Here is a 20836-nt window from a genome sequence, read left to right as displayed (position 1 = left end):
GGGTCACAAAGCTGCCAGGAAGCTTTTTAGCTTTTAAGAATGTCTACATCCTTTTCAAAGGAGACAGAGGAAGAACTTAAAAATTCTCTGAAGTGAATGTTTGCACAGTGCGGTCCCCAACCCGTGGGGACCGGTACCGGCTTGTGGCCTGTTAGGAACCGGCCGAAACAGCAGCGGGCGAAGCTTCATCTGTATTTACGGCCACTCCCCACGGCTCCCATCACCACCTGAGCTCCGTCCGCCTCCTGTCACGTCAGTCACTGTCTCCCGTCACCCCCAGATGGGACCGTCTAGTTGCAGGAAAAGCAGCTCAGGGGCTCCCACTGGTTCTGCGTTATGGTGAGTTGTATAATCATGTCATTACATATTACCACGTCATAGTGATAGAAATAAAGTGCACAATGAATGCCATGTGCTTGAATCACCCCAAGACCTTGCCCCCACCCCCAGGTCCATGCAAAAATTGTCTTCCAGGAAACCAGTCCCTGGTGCCCGAAAGGTTGGCGACAGCTGCTTTGACAAATGAGAGGAGGAGGAGTCTCTTCCGTTAATCTTCAACAGGGAGAATTAAGGTTCTTATTTTTATTAATAGTTTGCATTTGTCCTTACTCTCTCTAAAACACGCCGTGTCCTGCAAACTTGCTGAACTCACTAAGGAGTCTAGTCGCTCCTCTGTCAGATCTTCCACCTAGACGGTCATGTCTGCAAACAAAGGCAGGTTTTCCTCTTCCTCGCCGATCTGGACGCCTTTCGCTGCCTGGTTTCTCTCCTCGTAAGGGGTTGCATTTTCCTGCTTCTGTGCGCCCCTGGTACTTTCCGACTGGGTGCCAGACGTTGCGACGTTTCCCTTGACTGCTGGGTATTTCTGTTTTCCTAGCCATGTCCATGAGCTCTGTTCTGGGATGCTGTTAAGGTACTGGGAAGCAGTTTGATCCTTGCTTTGAAGTCTTGCTTTGAAGATGTGCCGCGTGGGACCGGGGCAGCTCTTAGCGTTCGATGAATTTTCCCACGCTGCTGAGGCCAGACCCCTCTGAGCGCCCCGGCGGATGATGAGGTTCTCGTCCTGGCGGGTGGGAACAGCCACCAGTCGCTGCCCTGCTTGAGCACTGGGCAGAGTTACGTTGCATTTTCTCAGTGGGGTTGAGGGGGTCCTTCCCCCGGCCTCAGCGTAGTTCCCTCACAACGCTTGTGCTCATCAGTGGCCTGTCTGCCGACTGCTCCACTACTCGGCCGGGCCCTCTGCGGATACTCAGGGATCTTTCCCTCTGCAGCTCTTCTCTCTGGTCCTCTGCCCTGCAGACCGCCGCCACCGCACTCCCTGACCCATCTCCCAAACTGCGGCGTCCACCGGGCTCCACCGGGAAACTCTCTCTCGTGTTTTTCCCTCTCTCTTTTGTCTTTTCTCTTTCTTTCTTGATTCATAGTTTATACACATTAGTTACCGACGAGTCCGTGAGAAGGTAGCTCTTCCACAACACTATCTGCTCTGCCTTCCCCTCCTCACTCCCTCCCTGTATGGGTCTATTAGATTCTATTCATTTCTGAGGGCCCCCCACCCGCGCCCGTGTTAAAAATGGTTTCTTTTCGTTTGCTTAGTTTCCGTAATCTCATAATGGTAATGACACTTTAAACTATCTCCCTCAGTGTCCTCTGTCCTGTCTGTCGGGCTGGTTCTGTCTAGGCTGACTGACTGCACAGCTGTCATCCTGGGACTTCCCTTTGTCCTCGGCTGGCATCCAACCCTGCCTCCCAGGTGTTGCTCTTTACTGTTTTACTCCTTTCTTTTGTTTAGTTGTATTTGTTTTGTAACTCAGCTTTATTGAGGTACAATTTTCATGCTGTAAAATCCACACCTCTTTGGTGTACTGTCCTGTGAATTTTTGCAGGTGCATACAGCCGGTTGCCACCAGCACGACTGAGATATAGAGCATTTCCAACCCCCCAGATGTTCCCTCCTGCCGGTTCCTAGTCACCTCCTCCCCCAGTCCCTGGCCCCGGGAACTCTTAAGAGTCAGGCGAAACAAAGCACAGCCCTTTTGCTGGCTCTTCAGGGAGCCATCCCACAGGTTGAGAAGGACAACCCAAATTCTCTGGGAAGAAGGTCCACACTGCTGCCGCTGGCACTAGCCGCCTGGGCCAGGTGTGCTGGCGATGGTCCTCACGGCTGCTGCTGATCTGGCTGTAGGGGGATGTCACTACTCTCCTACCACGACAGCAGCACCTCCTTTCTTCGCCAGTTCTTTCCCTGGTGGTTGACTAGATTCCGGCGTTCTGCAAACGTTCATTCTGATGGTTTCTGCCAGCTCATTGGTTGCTTCTGTGGAGGAATGGAGCCCTGGAGTTTTCTACTACCTACTACTGTTTTTGGAGTTGTCACCCAGAAAACCCATGCATTTTATTTTACTTACTGAGTAACCAAGTTCTACAGCCAAATACAGGGAGGAAAGAAGGAAGGGAGGGAGGGGTGGGAGGGAGAGTGTACAGAGAGAAGGGAAAAAGAGAGCAGAGCAGGAGAGTAGAGACAGAGACAGAGAGGGGGGAGAGACAGAGAGAGAGAATACGGAAGCAAGCAAGCAACAGTCGTGGGAGCTACGGCGTTTTCCATTCCCACCAACAGTGCGTGAGGGTCCTTGTCTGGGCTTGTGTATGTAATCTCCCAGTTAAAGAGCCTTGCCTTTGTTTCTTCTCAGGAGCCCACACCTCCTCCTCCCCCACTGCTGGATGTCTACCCAAAGGAAATGAAGTCATTCTATCGAGAAGACAGCTGCACTCGAACGTTTATCTCAACACAATTCACGATTGCAAAGGTGCGGAATCCACCTCAGTGCCCTTCAGTTCATGAGGGGATAAAGAAAATGTGGTATGTATACCCCATGGAGTCCTACTCAGCCATCAAAAGGAATGACATAATGTCATTTGCAGCAACTTCTGTGGAACTGGAGACCATTATCCTAAGTGAAGTGTCTCGGGAATGGAAAGGCAAACACCACAGGTTCTCACTAAGAAGTGGGCGCTGACAGATGGGTACGTGCGCGGGCACAAAGCCATATAAAGGCCTTGAGACACCAGGAAGGGGGGAGGGCCGGAGGGTGGGTGTGGGATAGAAACTTACCCAGAGTGAACACTATTCTGGTGATGGGCCCACCAAAGGCCCTGGCTTGAGCATTGTACAACATATCCACGTAACAATAAGACTTGTGCCCCCTTAATTAATAATTTCAAATTTAAAAATAAAGAAATAAAATAAAATAATGGCAATATTCTGTTTGGGGTGGGACGTAAGAAAATATGTACTTTCATATGCGATCAGGGTTTACATAGCTGCAAACTTTTTTGAGGACAATTTGGTGATAGACATCAAACACTCAAAGGGGCTTATTACTTTTTTATGGACAATTTGGTGATCTACATCAAATACTTTCAAAGGGGCTTATTCTTTGACCCAGCCATTCCCCTTATAGGAATCTATTGTATGCAACGAATTGCAAAAAAGAAAAGAAAAAGAAAATGTACCAGGATATTCATCACAGCAATGTTTGTAATACTAAAATCTTAAAAACAATGGAAATTTCTGTGTACAGGGGACCGGCTAAAATACCTGTGGGTTATACATTCTGTGGAGTATCACACAGCCATCAAGAATAATGTGGAACAGGTAGGCTTCCATCCGAGCTGGACACGCCAGCAGCAGTGTAAAGACGTGTGCCGAGGGATGGGAGAAGCCACAGGAAACGCACAGTTTCTATTCCTGAAGGCTGAAACTATTTACTGGGATGCCGAAAAACAGCACGTTCATATATCAGTATCAACATGACAAAGCTAGGAAGGAAAGACGGATAGCTGCTCTATTGTTTTTGTGTTTTAAATACGCTCGGGCAGGCTATGGAGTTGAGCCTCTGGCCGTGCATACATTTTGCACTTGCCTGGAGTTGGCCCAGACTCACGGGGTGTGTGGCCACGGGCCCCGCAGGCTGCACGCTGCCACCTCCATGTCGAGAAGCTGTAGGAGCACCAACAGCTGTGGGCGGCCACACGCCAGGCGTCAGCGTACTCGTGAGGGACCTGCTGTGCTGCAGGTACAGGCCACCTGCGATGCCCTCTTTCTGCCTTCCTCCACTTCTTTCTCGCAAGGATCCCGTGTGTTTTATCAGCAAAACAGGAAATGAGGAAGAAAAGTACTCTGACGGAGGCCAGAAGGCTCGGGAGCAGCAGCAGCGCAGGCAGAAGGGGTGTGGTGTGTGCTGTGTCCCCTGCACGGTGGGTCAAACACACGCGAGACTCAAACAAGATGACCGTGTCGCCAGAGCCGGGCCCTCCGTCCCGGGTGTCCACCCCCTCACCCACCCTCTGAATCCCAACACCGAGGCCACCCAGCCGGTGTCTTCTCCTGTCGCCTGGCCTTGGCGCATGGGGCCTGTGAGCTTGGCCGTGGCGGTCAGTGGCTCTGACTGACCCAGCCTGTCTGGGTGCGGTCGTGCAGCTGAACCTGTGATCGGGCACAGCGGAGGCCCAGGCCATGGGTCCCGGGGAGCACACGGGATGCCACCTCGCCAGTCGCCCTGTCTGGGCGCCTCCCGGTCTCATGGCTGGCTTTGCCCCGGCCTCCCCACCCCTCTCCTTTCCTGCCCGTGATTTTCCCACTGCTGCCACCAGGGTCTTGTCGCTGAGGTGGGGACCCCGGGGCGCGATCCCGGCATGCCTTCCTGGCCAGGGTTCCTCCTCCAGGCTCATCTGGAAGGCACAGCTTGGCCAGCTTGCGCAGGGAGGGCAGGCCGCCTCTGCTCTCGGGCCTGGCCTCAGGGACTGACCCCAAAGCCCCCCAGTTGTTCCCAGAGTGACCAGGGCCAAATCAGCAGCCCCTGGCAAGCACGTGGGCTTCTCTCCTCGGTGCCAGCTTCGGCCTGCCTGTCTGCCAGCAGAGTGGCTTCACTCAGTCGCCAGCGCTGAGGAAAGGAAGGCCTGTGCCAGCCGGCGTTCCCAGCGCAGGTTAGAGCCCCTGCCCCGAAGCCTTCCTTTGCCTCCTTCCCGAGCTCATGCTCATGCCCAGGGTCTCCCGTGCTTGGAGCCTGTGCCCCACCCAGAAGTCTCCCTCCTGCGGTGTCTTGGGGATGGGGCTGCCGTCCTACTCAAACACACGCCAAGTCCTCTCCCGCTCATCGACCTCGGGGATGCAGAGCAGCCCGCCTTCCCTGGGCGGGGATCCCTCTCCACTGCCCACACACGGTTCTCCGTGTGTGTCAAAGACTGCCTTGCAAGCTGCTGGCATGCAACAAAGACCAGTCTCCCGCGGGGACCGGGGTTACTGAGAGCATGAGCTCTACACACACGTGCATGGGTGCGTATACACACACATACACGGTTCTACAGGCATGTTTTGTCCATATGGACATCTAGTTCTTCCAGAACGATAGACATTGAAAAGAATATCCTTTCCCCCATTGACTTGTCTCGCCACCTTTGGTGAAAATCAGTGGGCCAGATAAGTGTGCAGGTCTACTCGGGCACTTCCAATCCCGTTTCATGGGTCTGTGTGTCTGCCCTGGCACCAATTCCACCCTGTCTTGATTTCTGTATATTTAGAGTAAGTCTTGACATCGGGCCACGTTAGTCCTTTAACTTTGTTCTTCAAATTCTTGTGGCTGTCAGAGGTTCTTTGTATTCATGTATAAATTTGTAACTCAGCTCACCAATTTTTACAACAATGCCTGCTGGGATTTTGACTGAATCTATAGATCAGTTTGGGGAAAAACTGACATCTTACTATGTTCTATGATCAGAGGAGCATGAGCATGGTATGCTGCTACATTGAATCAGATGCTCTCCAATTTCTCTCATTCTTTTCATGTACAGGTCTTGCCTGTGTCTAGGCGTCCCCCACCTGCAGCTGAGCCACAGGGTCCCCCTAAAACATCACGGGGGGCAGACGGTACGGTCTTACGGGGCCCTTGTCTCTGAGCACCCGGAAGGCTATATCCAGGCTTGAGCTGGGGCCTGACCCGGGGCTCTGGGATGCTCCTTCTCCCCGCCCTGCTGCCAAACTTCCCGTGTGGTCCGCACTTGCCCTGGACCCCCTCCTCCTCAGCTGCCCTGTCCTGCGCCCGCCCCGAGGGGCCGAAGCGGCAGTGCCTTACTGCTCCGTGTCTTCTGCCTCCCCTGAGGGATCCGGCCCCGTCTCATGGTCCCAGACCTCAATTCTCTCGTCACTTGCATGAGTTTGCCTTTGCTCCTGTAATGTGTTTTCCTAATTAAATGCGGGGAAACTGGAGTCGGCACGTGGCTGTGTCTTTGGGACAGGTGGGCAGACCCAGCGGACCCTGGATGAGCTGGACTCCCATTCTGTGAGAAAGAGTAACTCACTGCAGGGTTCCCGAGCATTTCAGGGGGTGCAGGGCCACGTCAGCAGCATTTCAGGAGGTGCAGGGTCCAGCCCGTCAGCAGATCCTGGTGGCTCTACCTTCAAGATACCTGCAGAATCTGCTCCCTGCTCCTCACCGCCACTGTCCCCACCCAGATCCAGGGCGCCATCGTCTCTCACCTGGGTGCCGGTCTCCCTGCTTCTGCCCTGGCTCCCTGCAGCCCATTCTCAGCATCGGAGGCAGAGAGATCCTGCTAAGATACAAGGTGGATCGTGTCACTACACTGTTGTTTAAAACCCTCCAGTGGTTTCGATCATACCCGACTCCTAGAAATTAGCTCCTTACTGTCCTGGTGTATCTCCAACATGATGCACCAACCAACCTCACATCCTAACCTGTTAAATCAGGGAGAAGGAGGGAAGCCAGGGCAGGCGAGGAGTGTTCTGGGCCAAGAGAATGGCATTTAAAAAGACTTGGGTGATAGAGGGACCACGGTCTGATCAGTAGCAAGTTTGTCTGGAGCTACTCTATGCCAGGCTGGCACTGTTTTAGGAGCTGGAGTTAATGCGGGGCAGGCGGGATGTGATTTTAAACACGGTGGCCAGAAAAGCCTTTCTGAGGGGGTGACGTTTTCTAAAATGTTATTTCAGAAGAACATGGGAGTACGCACGTTCTCGTTTCATAAATTGCTTGTGCCATTTGAGTGACGGTTGTAAGTGTGCCCATAACCCAGACAGTATGCGCTGTAGCCGCTGAGGTGACATTTGAGGAGCACCTGAAGGAGGTCAGGGAGGGGGCCAGATGAAACCCGAGGGCAATAGCTCCAGACGGGAAAGGCCACTGCGCAGGCCCTGAGGCCGGAGTGGGCCTGGTGTGTTTCCTCCGAAAGGGCGAGGAGGCCAGTGGGGCTGGGGTGGATTGAACAAGGGGGAGAGTGGGAGTGGATGAGACCAGAGAGGAAATGGGCCTCACTGGATTTTGTAGGCCACCGTAAGGGCTTGGCTTTGACTCTGAATGGGAGGGGAGCCCATTTGAGGGTTTTGAATAGAGGCCTGACTGGGCTTTTAAAGCAGCCCAGCAGCTTCAGCAGTTCACCTGTGAGGCCAGGGCAGCAGGATGATTCCAGTCTTTGCTGGGAGACGGACGGACAAGCAGACCAAAGTCCGGCGTACTACAGATCAAGAGCTGCAGACAGAGAGAACCCTGGGGGCCTACAGAGGGTCCCCTTGGAGTATTCAGCAGCCCACGCATCAGCACGCGCACGTGGGGGAACTACCCTAGGCCTGGGAAAGGGCCACCAGACAGGGTTAAAGGCAACTATGCTCAGTGTCCAAGGAGGACCAGGAAGAGCACTTTGTCCTACTGCCAGAATATTAAAATCTCTGCTAATGCAGCAACACTCAGAAGGATCTTGCCTCGGTAGTTGGGAAATAAATTAGTCCTACACTAAAATCTGGTGGTTTCACCTAGCAATGAAAAAAAAAATCTCCTAATTCGGGTGGCATCGGGCAAGTCACGCAGAAGTAGGTTACCTCAATAGTGTAGGAAAAATTAATCCTATGCTAAAAACTGTGCCCATCCCACCTAGCAGATGTTAGAAAGCAAAGAATGTAAAGGATTAAACTGTTTTCAGGTGACTTGACGGCATTCAAGAACAAAGCTCAAAAATACCTTTAGGAATACAATACTATACAGTACCCGCTCAAGGCCAAATACACAATGTGTGCAATCCTTTAAAACGTACCAGGCATGCCAAGAATCCACAAATGCAACCCATCATGAGGAGAGAAATCAAGCATTGAAAGGCACCTAGACTGGAAGAGGTAGAACGTTCTTTATCTGCGGGCAACCTGATTGCCCATGTAGAAAATCCAATGCAATCTACAGAAGTGACTGCAATAGAACTCACTGGTGAATTGTACAAGACTGCGGGATATTTTAGAGGGAGCTAACTCGTCTTGCTCAAATACTTAATCAATTGTGCCAGCACTTTTCTTCACTGATCTGGAATAAGGCAAGTGAGCCACAGATTTCCTGTTCTAGTGTTTTTGGGATGTTTTCTTTTCTCACACAAAAGAAGTATTTTATTTTGGCAGGAAGTCAACGCAAGGACAACAAGGATATTGGCAAACCACAATTCTGGTGGGAGGGCACATCTCCTGGAGAGCCATTGTGAAGTGCAGATCAAGAGTCCTAAGTTTCTCAAGGATTTTTGAAAGGAAAAGCTTATATGTCAACTGAAAAACAAATCAGGAAAAAGGTAATGTTAAAATTACCAAAAGTAAGCTATACATTCACTTGATTTGTATGCATTTACTGAGTAAATACAAATTTAAAGCTATAATAAATTTCAAAATGGCAAGACCCAACGCTTTTCATTTTCTTCCATTGCCTAAATAGTCTTCAATTACATTGTACTATTTGAATATCTGAATCCCAGAACCTCCCCTCCAACCCTAGGACGAAGAATGAAAATTAGATGGTTGTGTTGCTGAAAAGAAGGTCTGACGCAGAATCATAGCTCAGTTTTATTTTCTGCAATAACAAATATTTACTCATCTCCCTGCACCAGCAACAGGGAAACACAACAAGTGGGCCCCGAGCACCCAAAGAACAATATAGGCAAAAAGTTAGGCTCCAACAATAAAGTGGCAATTAATCCCGAATCAGTGCCCTAGGAATGGATGCCTTGTCTGGCTCGGGACACCAGGTTGCGCTTCATCCCCCGGTTCGTGGCGGGTAGTTAAGGTACAACATGAGCCCAAAGCCCCTCATGTTCCGCAACATCAGGGTAAGCTGGTTAAGAAAGGACCGAAAGGAAGTTCGCAGGAGACGAACATCTTCAGAGGTCCATCTACTAAAAGTGAGGGAAAGTGAAAAGCAAGTTAGCAGTAAGAACTCCTGCCTACGCCCGGTACACCGCCCCTCTTCTTCTGACCTAATACTTAGGTGTCTCCCTGTCTCCATTACCATGCCCCTGCATCTGAGCACCTATCGCCACACCTCCACCCCAGCTCCTTCTAGAACTGACACAATCAGGAGTCTGCCGTCCACCGTGAACTCCGTATGAATGGCCTGCTGCTGGGGTTCCTCACGAGGAGCCAAGGCTCTGCAAACAGTCTCCGCTTCCACGGGAGACGGGAAACGGACTCTGAGAACGCTGGAGGAGAAATGGTTAAGGCATCATCCACTACGGGCTTTACTTGTCCCTCAAGCCTCCTTGACCCTCTAGGCCCACTTCCCCCCAGGCAGCTGTCAGGCTAGCCCCGCATGCACCCAGTCATCTCAGGTCCTGGCCCCTGGCCCTGTCCGTCTCCTCAGTCTAACCCTCAGGTCATCCACGTCCACCGCACTCAAGTCTCCTCAGCCTGGCCTTCTCCCTCGGCCCTCTCAGGCCTGTCTCTCCACCTCCTGCATTCTCAGGCCTTCCGCACCCCCTCTCCTGTCCCCTCAGGCCATCCTGGCCTTCCTCCTGCTCCCCTGTGGTCTTTCCCTTCCAGATGTTACTGGTCCCTGCCCTGCTCCCCCATCTGCACCCTGCCCTGCTCCAGCCCTGTTGCCTCTCTGGTCTCCCCTGGCCTCCCTAGCCAGAGCTGGATCGCCTTAAAGGATACAATTGCCTTAGTGGGATTCCTGGCCTCGGGTCTGCGGGCACAGGCTCCCCACCTTGCCCTGGAGCAGGGGCACCCACCACAGGAGCGCCACCGGCTGCGCCCGCGCCACCCTGGCCACTGGGGCCGCCCTGACCATCAGGGCTTCTGCGGCCACTCTGGTCTCCTGCGCCTCCCGCTGCGCCGGCATCTGGGGCCTGCATGGCTGCTCGGCTTCTCCCTCAGAGTTCACAGCGACGCCAACCGCCCTGCCCGACCAACAGCCACTGAGGCGCAAGGGCTCCCGCACGACGCTCCGCCCCTTCCCCCACAATGCACCGCGGGATGCCCCCTGCGCCGGCGCACACGGGCCGTCTGCAGGTGGTCGGTTCCTGCCAAGGCCGCACTGCGCCTGCGCGCCCCTGCCGGAGACTGACGCGCTCTCGCGAGGCCCCGCTGGCCGCTCGGCACTTGAGGCACCACAGGCTCCCTAGGGGGCCTGCGCAGACGAGCCCCTAGTGAGGCCTTCTCGAACGTGGTTAGTTCCCGCCAAACTGGCCCCCAGGGTGTGCGGATGCCAGCCTGGCCAACATTAGGTATAGGCAGCCTTCCCTGAAGCCCCCTTTCCTAGACGGCAGGCCTAGGGTCCCGTGTGCCCCTATCGCTTCCCTGTGGAAGCCTGGAGGACATGCAGACCACCCAGAGAACTCGGGCAGGTGGAGGCTAGGGGGGAGGTTGGGCCTCTCGACCAGGCAAAAACTGATCAGGGGTAGCTGGGCTACACGCGGGACCTGCCCGACGCACTTGGCTCTCTAGGGCTGAGTGAAAGGTGGCTGAGCATGAGATACGAAGACAGGAGAAGGTGCCAGGGGCTGGCTGTCCCAGGCTGGAGGGCCAGCCTCGGGAGCTTGGACTGGATAATGTAGGCGGTGGGGGGCCGTTGTGAGTGCATGGTCTGAAGGGAAGGACTGATGGTAAAGGTCACCTTCAAGTCTTCGCAGTGTTTCTCCATAGGTCTCTGTGCCAACTCTCACACCACCATATAGTATTCGCACCACACGGATACAGATGTAAAGAACCCCCAAAGCATAGATACCAATAAAATGCAGTCAAATAGTGAGAAAATAATCCGTTTCATATTCGTCACCTTTGTTTTCAATATAATTTATCGCATTAAAAGTTTATGCAATTAAATTTTAGTAATGGCAGCAATTAACAAGCTCCCAATTTCTGACAGTGTAACAGTTATCTCTCAGGAGCCCATATGACCCAGCTCCAGCACATCAATTCTTACTGATCTCCTTTTCCTACTGACACCTCTCTGGATAGTTCTAGTAACTGCTCTTCAGTTAAAGATGTTAGAATGTGCTGCTCCCTGCCGTGCCCTAACACTCCAAGGGTAGATGCAAGCATCTTAGAAACGACGTGAAGGCATCTTCATGTATCAGTTGAGGTTTCTTCCCGGATAACATAAACCTCTCTGGCTAGTTTTGCACAGGAAATTTAACACAGAGAACCAGTTGCTTACAAAAGCATTTGAAGAGCTGGAAGAACGGAATGTAGGCTGAGGCTCTGGGAATGACTCCCACAACACCACAGAACTGACCTGCCCAGGGAGCTGGCACCCAGGCCATAAGAGGAAGGTAGAGAATCAGGAGGCTACTGGCTCCACCTTTGGTTCTCAGAACATACCACCCTTGCTATGATTCAAGTACCAGGAAGTTCCGTCTCTTAAGCATTGGTTCCAGAGATACTGTGCAGGCGCTAGATCAGAATAGGCCGTAAGAAAGGATGCCTTGAAACCAGTGGTGTACTAGTAACAATGGGCTCTCGGGAGGCAGGGAGGAGCCCTGATTTGTGGCATTTGCTGATTTCCATGGTGAACATATGCCCATCACCGCTGGTTTCAAGCGACCGACATAATATCTCTGAGGTTGAGTTGTGAAGAGATGCTCCCAATGGGCTGTCACCAGCAGGTACAAGCTGGCCCTAGCACACCACTGCTTGCCTTGCATCTGCCTTGCACCACACACAGGAATCTCATCTAATGCTGACCCAGAAACGTTAGTCTCTGTGACTTGCAGAGCGGGCAGAGGTACCAGATTCCTCCTCACTTTGCCTTCCAAATTAAGTGCTAGTGCAACTAACTGGCCAAATCTAAAAGACATCTAGAATGCTACTTCAAAAGGAGCAAGGAAAATGTAGTTTTTATTTCTCCAATATCTGCTGTTGAAAAAGGCTCACTAGACCAAGGTGGGGTTGGATGGTGAGGAGCCAAACCACGGAACGCACCACAGTCCTCCCTGGCGTTCCTCTGCATCCACATGTATACTTGTGAAACACAACGATAGCTAACACTACTATGTTTCAGACGCTCTTTCAAGTGCTTTATATGGATATGAATATCCATTGCTGGATCGGCACCTTTGTCAAAAATTATTTAGCCATAGATGTGTGGGTTTATTTATGGACTCTCAATTCTATTCTTTTGCTTTCTGTGTCTGTCCTTATGCTAGCACCACACAGGGTTGTTACAGTAGCTGTGTAGTAAGTTTTGAAATCGGGAAATGTGAGTCTTTCGACTTTGTTCTTTTTTGAGTTTTTTTCCTTTGTTTGTTTGTGTTTGGGCAGAGGGACTTGTGGCCCTCTGCAATTCCATATGAATCTGAGGATCAGCTTTTCCATTTCTTCAGAAAAAGAAAGGCTGTTGGAAATTTGGCAGTGATGCATTAAATTTGTAGATTGTTTTGGGTAGTACTGACCAGATAACGATATCAAATCTCCCTACTCATGAACACAAGAAGTCTTTCTATTTATTCAGGTCAGTCTTTAATTTCTTTTAGCAATATTTTCTAATTTTCAATATTCAAGCCTTTCACCTCTTTGCTTAGATTTATTCCTTGGTGTTTCATTCTTTGAGATGCTATTTGAAATGGAATTGTTTTCTTAATTTCCTTTTTAGGTTGCTCATGGCACGTGCATAGAAACACAATTAAGTTTGGCATGTTGATCTTTTACCCTGCAAACTGCTGAATTTGTTTATTACCTATAGTGACTTTCACGTGAATTTTTGAGGGATTCTGTATACCTAAAATCATGTTATCTGTGAACAGAGATAGTTTTACTTGTTTCTTTCCAGCGTGAATGCTTTTTATTTCTTTTTTCTCCAAACTTCTCTGGCTGGAACTCCCAGTACAGTGTTGAAAGCAGTAATGAAAGCAGTCATCCTTGTTTTGTTCCTGATGTTAGGAGGAAAGTTTTCAGTCTTTCACCATTAATATGATGTTAACTATGGACTTTTCATGGATGCCCTTTATCATGTCAAGGAAGTTCCCTTGTATCACTAGTTTTTGAGCGCTTTTATTATGAAACAGTGTTGGCATTTGCCGAGTCCCTAGTCTGTGTCTAATGAGAGGATCATGTGTGTTTTCCTCTCTTGGTCTCATTAATGTGGTCTATTACACTGATACATTTTTTGTTGCTGTTGAGTTATACATGCATTTCTGGGATAAGTCCCACTTGGTCATCGTGTATAAACCTTTTAAAATCCTGTTGGATTTGGTTTGTTAGTATTTTATTGAGGATTTTTGCATTGATATTCATAATGAGTATTGGTCTCTAAATATCTTTTGATGCATGTGTTGTTGTCATCTAGCTTTGATATCAGGGTAATGCTGTCCTCACAGAATGAGTTAAGAAGTATTCAATTCTCTCCTATTTCTACAAGACTTTGAGGACTGGTGTTAATTCCTTTAAAAACATTTGGTAGAATTAACCAGTGAAGTCATCTGGTTCTGCACTTTTCTTTGGAGGTTTTTGATTACTGATTGAATCTCTTTACTTGTTATACTTATATTGAGATTTTTAAAAATCTCTTATAAATTCACTTTAGGCAGTTTGTTGCCAAGAAGTTGTCTATTCATCTAGTTTATCTAATTTATTGGTGTACAGTTGCTCATAGGATTCTTTCATATATATTTTTAAAATTTTGTAAAGTTGGTACTAATGTTTCTACTTTTATTTCTAATTTTAGTGATTTGTGTCTATGCTCTTTTTTTGGTAGTCTAGCTAGAGGTTTGTCAATTTTGGTGATCTTATCAATGAACCAACTCTTTGGTTTCCTTGATTCTCTCCATTGTTTTCTCTTCTCTATTTTATTTATCTCAACTCTAATATTTACTATTTCATTCATTCTTCTATTTCAGTTTGCTCTTATTTTGCTAGTTCCACAAGACATAAAGTTAGGTTACTGATTTCAGAACTGTCTTCTTTTTTATTCTTTATTTAATTTATTTACTTATTTATTTTTGAGGCAGGGTACCACTCTGTCACCCTGGGAAGAGTGCTGTGGCGTCAGCCTAGCTCACAGCAACCTCAAACTCCTGGGCTAAAGCAATACTTCTGCCTCAGCCTCCCAAGTAGCTGGGACTACAGGCATGCGCTACCATGTTCGGCTATGTCTTTCCATATGTTTCTAGTTGTCCAGCTAATTTCTTTCTATGTTTTAGTAGAGACAGCGTCTCGTTCTTCCTCAGGTTGGTTTTGAACTCCTGAGCTCAAACGATCCGCCCGCCTCGGCCTACCAGAGTGCTACGATTACAGGCATGAGGCACCGAGACCGGCCTTTTTAAAAATATAGTCATTTACAGTTATAAAATTATTTACTACCTTCACTTCATATCATAAATTCTGTCTTTGGATATAAAGCATACAGAGTAAAATCAAGATAAACTATATACAAATGTTTAGAAGGGTTTTATATAAGAAGAAAATTATTTAAAAACTAGCAGAACACATATGTGCAAATTAACATATTTTAGTGCCATCAACTAGATCAAAACTATTTTTATTCATGACATTATTTTCACATTAAAAAATCAAATGTCTGTCTGAAACAATATAGTAAAATTGTAGCCAGGAACATTCTATGAGTGGAAAGTAATGACTGGAGATTAGTGGTGTGATCCATTAAAAGGTATAGCAAAAATAATTCTTAAGACTATGATTTGTCACAGCTATAGCAGTGTGTATTCCACAGAGAAGGTTCTGGGGATATTTACAGCTCAATGGGAATGGACTGATTTTTGCCCTACTGTGAAACTTGGCAACAAACAAAGGTAAATTAGAGGCAACATACTGGGAAATGCACTTGCAATGTGTTTGATAATCAAAGGCCTAATATCTTTACTATACAAGAGCTCTCACACATCACTAAGCCAAAGCCAAACAACCAAGTTGAAAAACAGATAAAGGCAAGAACAGGCAATTCTTAGAAGACAGGTAGGAGTAATATGGCCCAGCGAAGGAACAAAAAGATGTTAGGCTTCAGTAATAACCAAAGAACCGCATATAACAACATTGGGAATTCATTGTCCCCCATTCTATTAGCAAACATTATGATGATTGATAAGACCCTTACTATTAGCATGAATGAAGGTGGTGCCACCATTTTGGTAAAAAATTTTGCAAAATCTCTCAGAAATTTAAAAGCGAATGTCTTCTGTCCCAGCAACTCAAATTCTTAGCTTTGTCCTTTCAAAGGTCTGTACAACCACAAAGATGAATAGACAGAAATGGTCATTGCAGCATTTTCTTTTTTTCTTTTTTATTTCAGCATATTACGGGCATACAGATATGTTTAGGTTATGTATACTGCCCTTGCCCCACCCGAGTCAGAGCTTCGGGCGTGTCCATCCCCAGACGGTTCGCACATGTACTCACCATCAAACTGGTTTTAACTGATCAACACTTAAGTGCAGCATTCTTTAAAAATGACTAAAAGTCAGAAACAATATAGGTAAGCAGTGTAGCACATTATAATGCATCCATAAAATGGTTTACTGAAAGAATGAGGTGCATGTCTCTGCACACTGCTAGGGAGAAAAGTCCACAATATACATATGTTAAGTGAAAAGAGGAAGCCACAGGGCAATGTATATAGTATCATCGCATGTGTATGACATGAACAAACTCTGCCTTTGAAGCACAGAAGCATCAACCCAGCCTGTTAACTGTAGTTACTTTTTGTGTGTGTGTGTGTGTGTAAATGTTCAGTCTGTCTCAATCATGTCTGCAGTGTTTGGATTATTTTTCTTGGGGTAAGATTATTTTGGGGATGAGCAGAAAACAATCAAGTTGGCTGCAACTGAAGGGACACTGGCCTGGTCTGGCGCCTCAGCCCATGCCCTGACGTAGGTCCAGGGGGCCCTGCGCTGTTTGCTCCCGTTCTCCAGCTGCAGGTCCCTCCTACACGGCGCCTAAGAAGAGGCGAAAGCTGCCCGCCCAGTGCACCCTGTCAGAGAACAGGACGCCGAGGGTCTCAGCTCCAGGGCCAGGCCCTGTTTGGTGACCTTGCTGGGTGAGATGCTCCCTCAAGCACCAAGCCACCCCCTCGCTCCTTGGACGGCTTCCCGACCTACCAGGCAGGTGGGCCTTTATTTTCCTCATGTCCTGGGGCAGACAGACCTATCTGCAGACACACAGACAGGTGGTCACAGACTGACTTCCGCACAGCTCGGCCTCACTGTGCAAACTGTGCTGGTTGTCCCGCTGCCCCGGGGCAAGGCGCGGCTCCTCCCCTCTCTCCGTCTCGGGGACTCAGCTCTCGGGGTGTCTGCCCGGGGGCCTCCTCCACAGCCCCTGCCCGCCCCCTCGGTGCCCCGCGAGGAGCCCCACTTTGGTGTGACTGGGGGACAACTCTCCAGGGAAGGCAGGAGCGGGAGAGCCTGCTGCGTCGCTCCCCTGTGCCTCAGGAGCAGCTTCTGCCCCTGTGCGTTTCCCTGAGGACCCTTGCCGTGACTCTAGGGACAAGGGGGAAGCCTAAGGAGCTGGAGGAACGTCTTGGGAAGGATGACGCAAGAGACGAGCCAACGAAAAGGAGGATGCTGTGGGAACCCGGGAGATGAGGCCTCTGCGGATGGGTGAGCACAGCGGGTGGAGTGGGGCCTGCGGCCCAGGTGAAGTCACTATTTCAGACAAGTGGTGATTAGCTTAGGTTAGGAGGAAAAGAGGCAGCTCAGGGAAGGAAGGCCCTCCCTCTGGGACAGGCCACTGAGTCACTCCAGGTTTCCCTGAAGCACTTGTAACATTTCTGCATTCACATGACTAGCAGGTCTACCTGACAGTTACTGTCCCCCTGGATCTTGACATTTGCTACCTGGGCTTTGTCCTTCAGTGCCCACGAACGTGGCTGCAGGAGGCAGTTGCTCAGAGTCTGGTTTGCAGTGGTCTGGGCGCTGCTATAGCCGTAATGCAGCGGGACTTCGGAGCCGGCCCGGCTGAAGATGAGGCCGAGGGGCATGGTGACCACACTGGGCATTGCTTTCCTGGGCACGAACATGCTGCAGTTGTGGCCAGTCTTGCCGGGGTGTCCCCGCTTCACCATGACTCAAAGTTCTCTACCTACCCGTGTGACAGCCATTCTACATATTTGGGAAGACAGCAGTCAGGTTGACTCTGGAGGACTTGACTTAGAATTACAGAGTATTAGGGCCGGAAGGAACCAGTAGGAACGGCTTCATCTGGGGCTTGCATTTCTTCTACCACAGGCCTGGCCAAATGCTCTCACCACCTGTGCCTGAGCCCTCCAGGGCTGGAGAGCTCACTCCTTCCCCAGGAATCCTGCTGGCAGGACAGGAAGATCTTTGTGACATGGCTCTTTCTCTTTCATTTTCCTTTGTGCACCTTGGGCTCAAGCAGAGTAAGTTCAGTTGGTCCCAGCAGTCCCAGTGCCCTTTGCATAGTCCACAGGTTCCCCCACATCTCAGCGACTCTTCTCGGCTGTCAGCCGTGGCCTTGACTGAAACCAGGTGCCTCCAAGGACACCGGCGGCACACCAGACAAGGGAGCTGCTCCCCTCCTTCAGGTTGGGGAGCTGGGGTTGGCATTCTACTCGCTTCCCACTGGGGCTTCCAGACACAACTCCCACCTGTCCTGGGAAAACTCCTGCTGCCCTCAGGTGGGACTGGCCTCAGCACTGCCTAGCTGTGCCACCCTGTCTCTCTCTCCTCATCACGCTCTTTCATGGATGAGATAGAGACCGCTAGAAACAGCTTGGTGAAAGGCATATTTGTCATAAGGCTGAGACAGGCAACCATGTGGACATCGATGTCAGGAAGCAAAGGAGGGCCAGATTTTGTGGGACCTGGTCCGCAGAGCTGAAAGTCGAGTGGAGTTGCCTGCAGAACACATTGAAGGCACATTCAATGTCCGGCCTGTTCCCCTGGCCCTGTGAAGCTAATAGCACGTTCCAGCCTCCCCTGCAGCTTGGGGTGACCACGTGACACGGCTCTGCTCAATTTCTTATCATTTCTCACAGCTAGGGCACAATTTCTCTCCTCTTTACGGCACAGCTCTCAAGACTTGTCTGTATGTACTCTCTGCTCCCTTCCTCTTGTTACAGTCTCTCTGGAGCCTACTCCATTTGATAATGTTTTGGCTGTTTTCTGTCCGCCTGATTTTGGCCACTGCCTCTTCCTCTCAGGCAAATTCAGTGGGAAGCAGTTCCCCTGTCTCACTTGTCCTCAGAGGAGCTTGTCAGTCTTAGGGATTCATGTCACCTGGTTGCTGTGTGAGCTGAGCTCTTTGACGTGCCCAAGAAAAGTGAATATTTTGTAGATTATCTGTTTGTTTTGTTGCTCTTGATTTGGGAGAAACATTCTCTAATGAATTGTTGGGCCTCTAAGACCGAAATAGATGGGCAATTACTCAGGCCCTACCTGACGTACAGAGCAGAAGGAACTCTAGGTAGGGAAAGCAGAGGCCCGAATTAGAGACTATCTTGATGGAGGTCCAAATAGAAACCGCTGTAGCTCTCCTCCAACAATATGCAACCCGAAAGACGTAATGCATCCCCTGGGAGAATCACAGAGATCAATGCCACCATCGAAGCCCATAAACATACGGGGAAGTTAATACCCATACAACACCCCACCTGTCTTTTGCAGAAGACAGATAACTCTTGGAGAATGACAGTATATTATGTCATGCTTACTCAGGTGCTGACGCCAGTTGAGGTTGTTCTCAGCATGCGACCATTACGCAGCTATTGTTCTGGCAAACGTCTTTCCCTCTATACCAGTGAGCAAAGACTGCTGACAATCGGAAGTTGTTTTCTCTCACCATGCTCTCCTCTACGGAGAAGTATTCTCCCTTTATTAAGTTTACATAAAGTTGTCATTGCAAAGTGACTTACTTTTATGTAGCTTTAAAATGATTCCATGGAGTACTACTCGGCCATAAAAATCATGAACTAATACCCCTCGTACTCTCCTGGATGGAGATGGAGCCTGTTCTTCAAAGTGAAATATCACAACAATGGAAAAACAAGCATCACAGGTACTCTCCGTGAAATTGGTACTCATTGATCAACACCGGGGCCAGGCGCGCTGGCTCACGCCTGTAATCCTAGCACTCTGGGAAGCCAAGGCGGGCGGATCGTTTGAGCTCACGAGTTTGAGACCAGCCTGAATAAGAGCAAGACCCCGTCTCTATTAAAAATAGAAAAAAAAAATATGGACAGCTAAAAATATATACAGGAAAAAAAAAAAAAACAGCCGGGAAGGGGGCACATGCCTGTAGTCCCAGCTACCTGGGAGACTGAGGCAGGAGGATCACTTGAGCCCAGGATTCTGAGGTTGCTGTGAGCTAGCCTGAAGCCCTGGCACTGTACCCTGGGCAACAGAGTCAGACTCAGTCTCAAAAAAACCAAACCAAACAAACAAACAAAAAGACTAATGTGGGCATATGGGAGTAGCATTCACAGGGCGTCAGGCAGGTGGGACAGGGGAGGAGGGGATGGGGCACACTTGTTGGTCTGAGTTGGGAGGTGCAAAGGCAATGTATGTAACCAAATCGTTTGTACCCCTGTAATATTCTAAAATAAAAAAATAATTAGAAAAGGAAGAAAAAATGATTCCAAAGACTTACTATGTGAGTGACTTAAGAACATGGAATGTGACCCCCCTCCCACAAGAATGTTACATCACACCTTATCGGACCACTCATGTGAGTTTTAGGTAGGCCTCAACTGCTGGACTCCAAGACACACAGGAAGCCAAGATTTTGACAGACACACTGGGAGCTTAGGCTGTGGCAGGGCTACTCTCCGCCGGCCTTGGAGCGATTCTCTGAAGCCTCGCACACCAGTACAGCGGCACTGCGCTACTCTCCGGCTTTGAGGGACCTTGAGTGCCATCGTGCGTCTCCACTGTGAGGGTCAAATCGTCTCTCCCAAGGACCTCTCCTAGAAAGGTATGCCTCAAACCTCAATTAGACCTTATGTCCACCCTCAGTGAGAAAGTAGACTTTAACACTTGGAGACTCTAGACAAAACTGGAACTCACTTACTATGGGGTTCAGGTGCCTCGTCTACAGAGTGTGTCTCCTGTGAGATTGTTCTCATGCTTCTCCCCCTTGCAGCATTGTGGGGGGAAAATAATATCTTTGTGTGGAAATAAACCATCTGATTGGTGAGGTCACGCTTCGATCATGTCCTCATTTCAACCATACGAAACACATACAGCAAAGCACACATATCTCAAGTTGTGAAGCTCCATGAATTTTAACAACTTAAAATGCTCATGTGACCAGCGCACAGATCAAGAGATAGAACACAGCCACAACCCCCAAGGCACCCCCAGTGTCCTCTCCCAGTCAGTACCTCCACCCTCGGGTAACCACTGTCCTGGCTCGATTAACTCTCGCCTGTTTTTCATTTAGAGGAATGGACTCATCCAGGAAGTACTCCTGTGTGTCTGGCTTCTTTAACGCAACAGTATGTCTGTGGCATTCATCCATGTTGTCCAGGGTTTCAGGACATTCGTTCTCTTTGTTGAGCAGCGTTCCACTTAATGAACACGCAACTTATTTACCCATTCTATTGTTCACAAA

General features: G+C 49.4%; 2 long non-coding RNA genes across 2 annotated transcripts; both read left to right on the top strand.

Annotated features, from left to right (window-relative positions):
* The first annotated feature begins 321 nt into the window (after window positions 1-321).
* On the top strand, window positions 322-3197 carry LOC123628513. The gene is made up of 3 exons (XR_006731678.1): window positions 322-339; window positions 475-572; window positions 2691-3197. It is a non-coding gene; the product is annotated as an uncharacterized LOC123628513 (long non-coding RNA).
* Window positions 3198-4914: 1717 nt separating this feature from the next.
* On the top strand, window positions 4915-6218 carry LOC123628512. Its single transcript, XR_006731677.1, has 3 exons — window positions 4915-4986; window positions 5244-5335; window positions 5851-6218. It is a non-coding gene; the product is annotated as an uncharacterized LOC123628512 (long non-coding RNA).
* Window positions 6219-20836: the final 14618 nt, after the last annotated feature.

This window comes from Lemur catta, chromosome X (assembly GCF_020740605.2).
Source record: "Lemur catta isolate mLemCat1 chromosome X, mLemCat1.pri, whole genome shotgun sequence".
Taxonomy (NCBI): domain Eukaryota; kingdom Metazoa; phylum Chordata; class Mammalia; order Primates; family Lemuridae; genus Lemur; species Lemur catta.
Note: the sequence above shows the minus strand (reverse complement) of the source record. Positions and strands in the feature narration are given on the sequence as shown.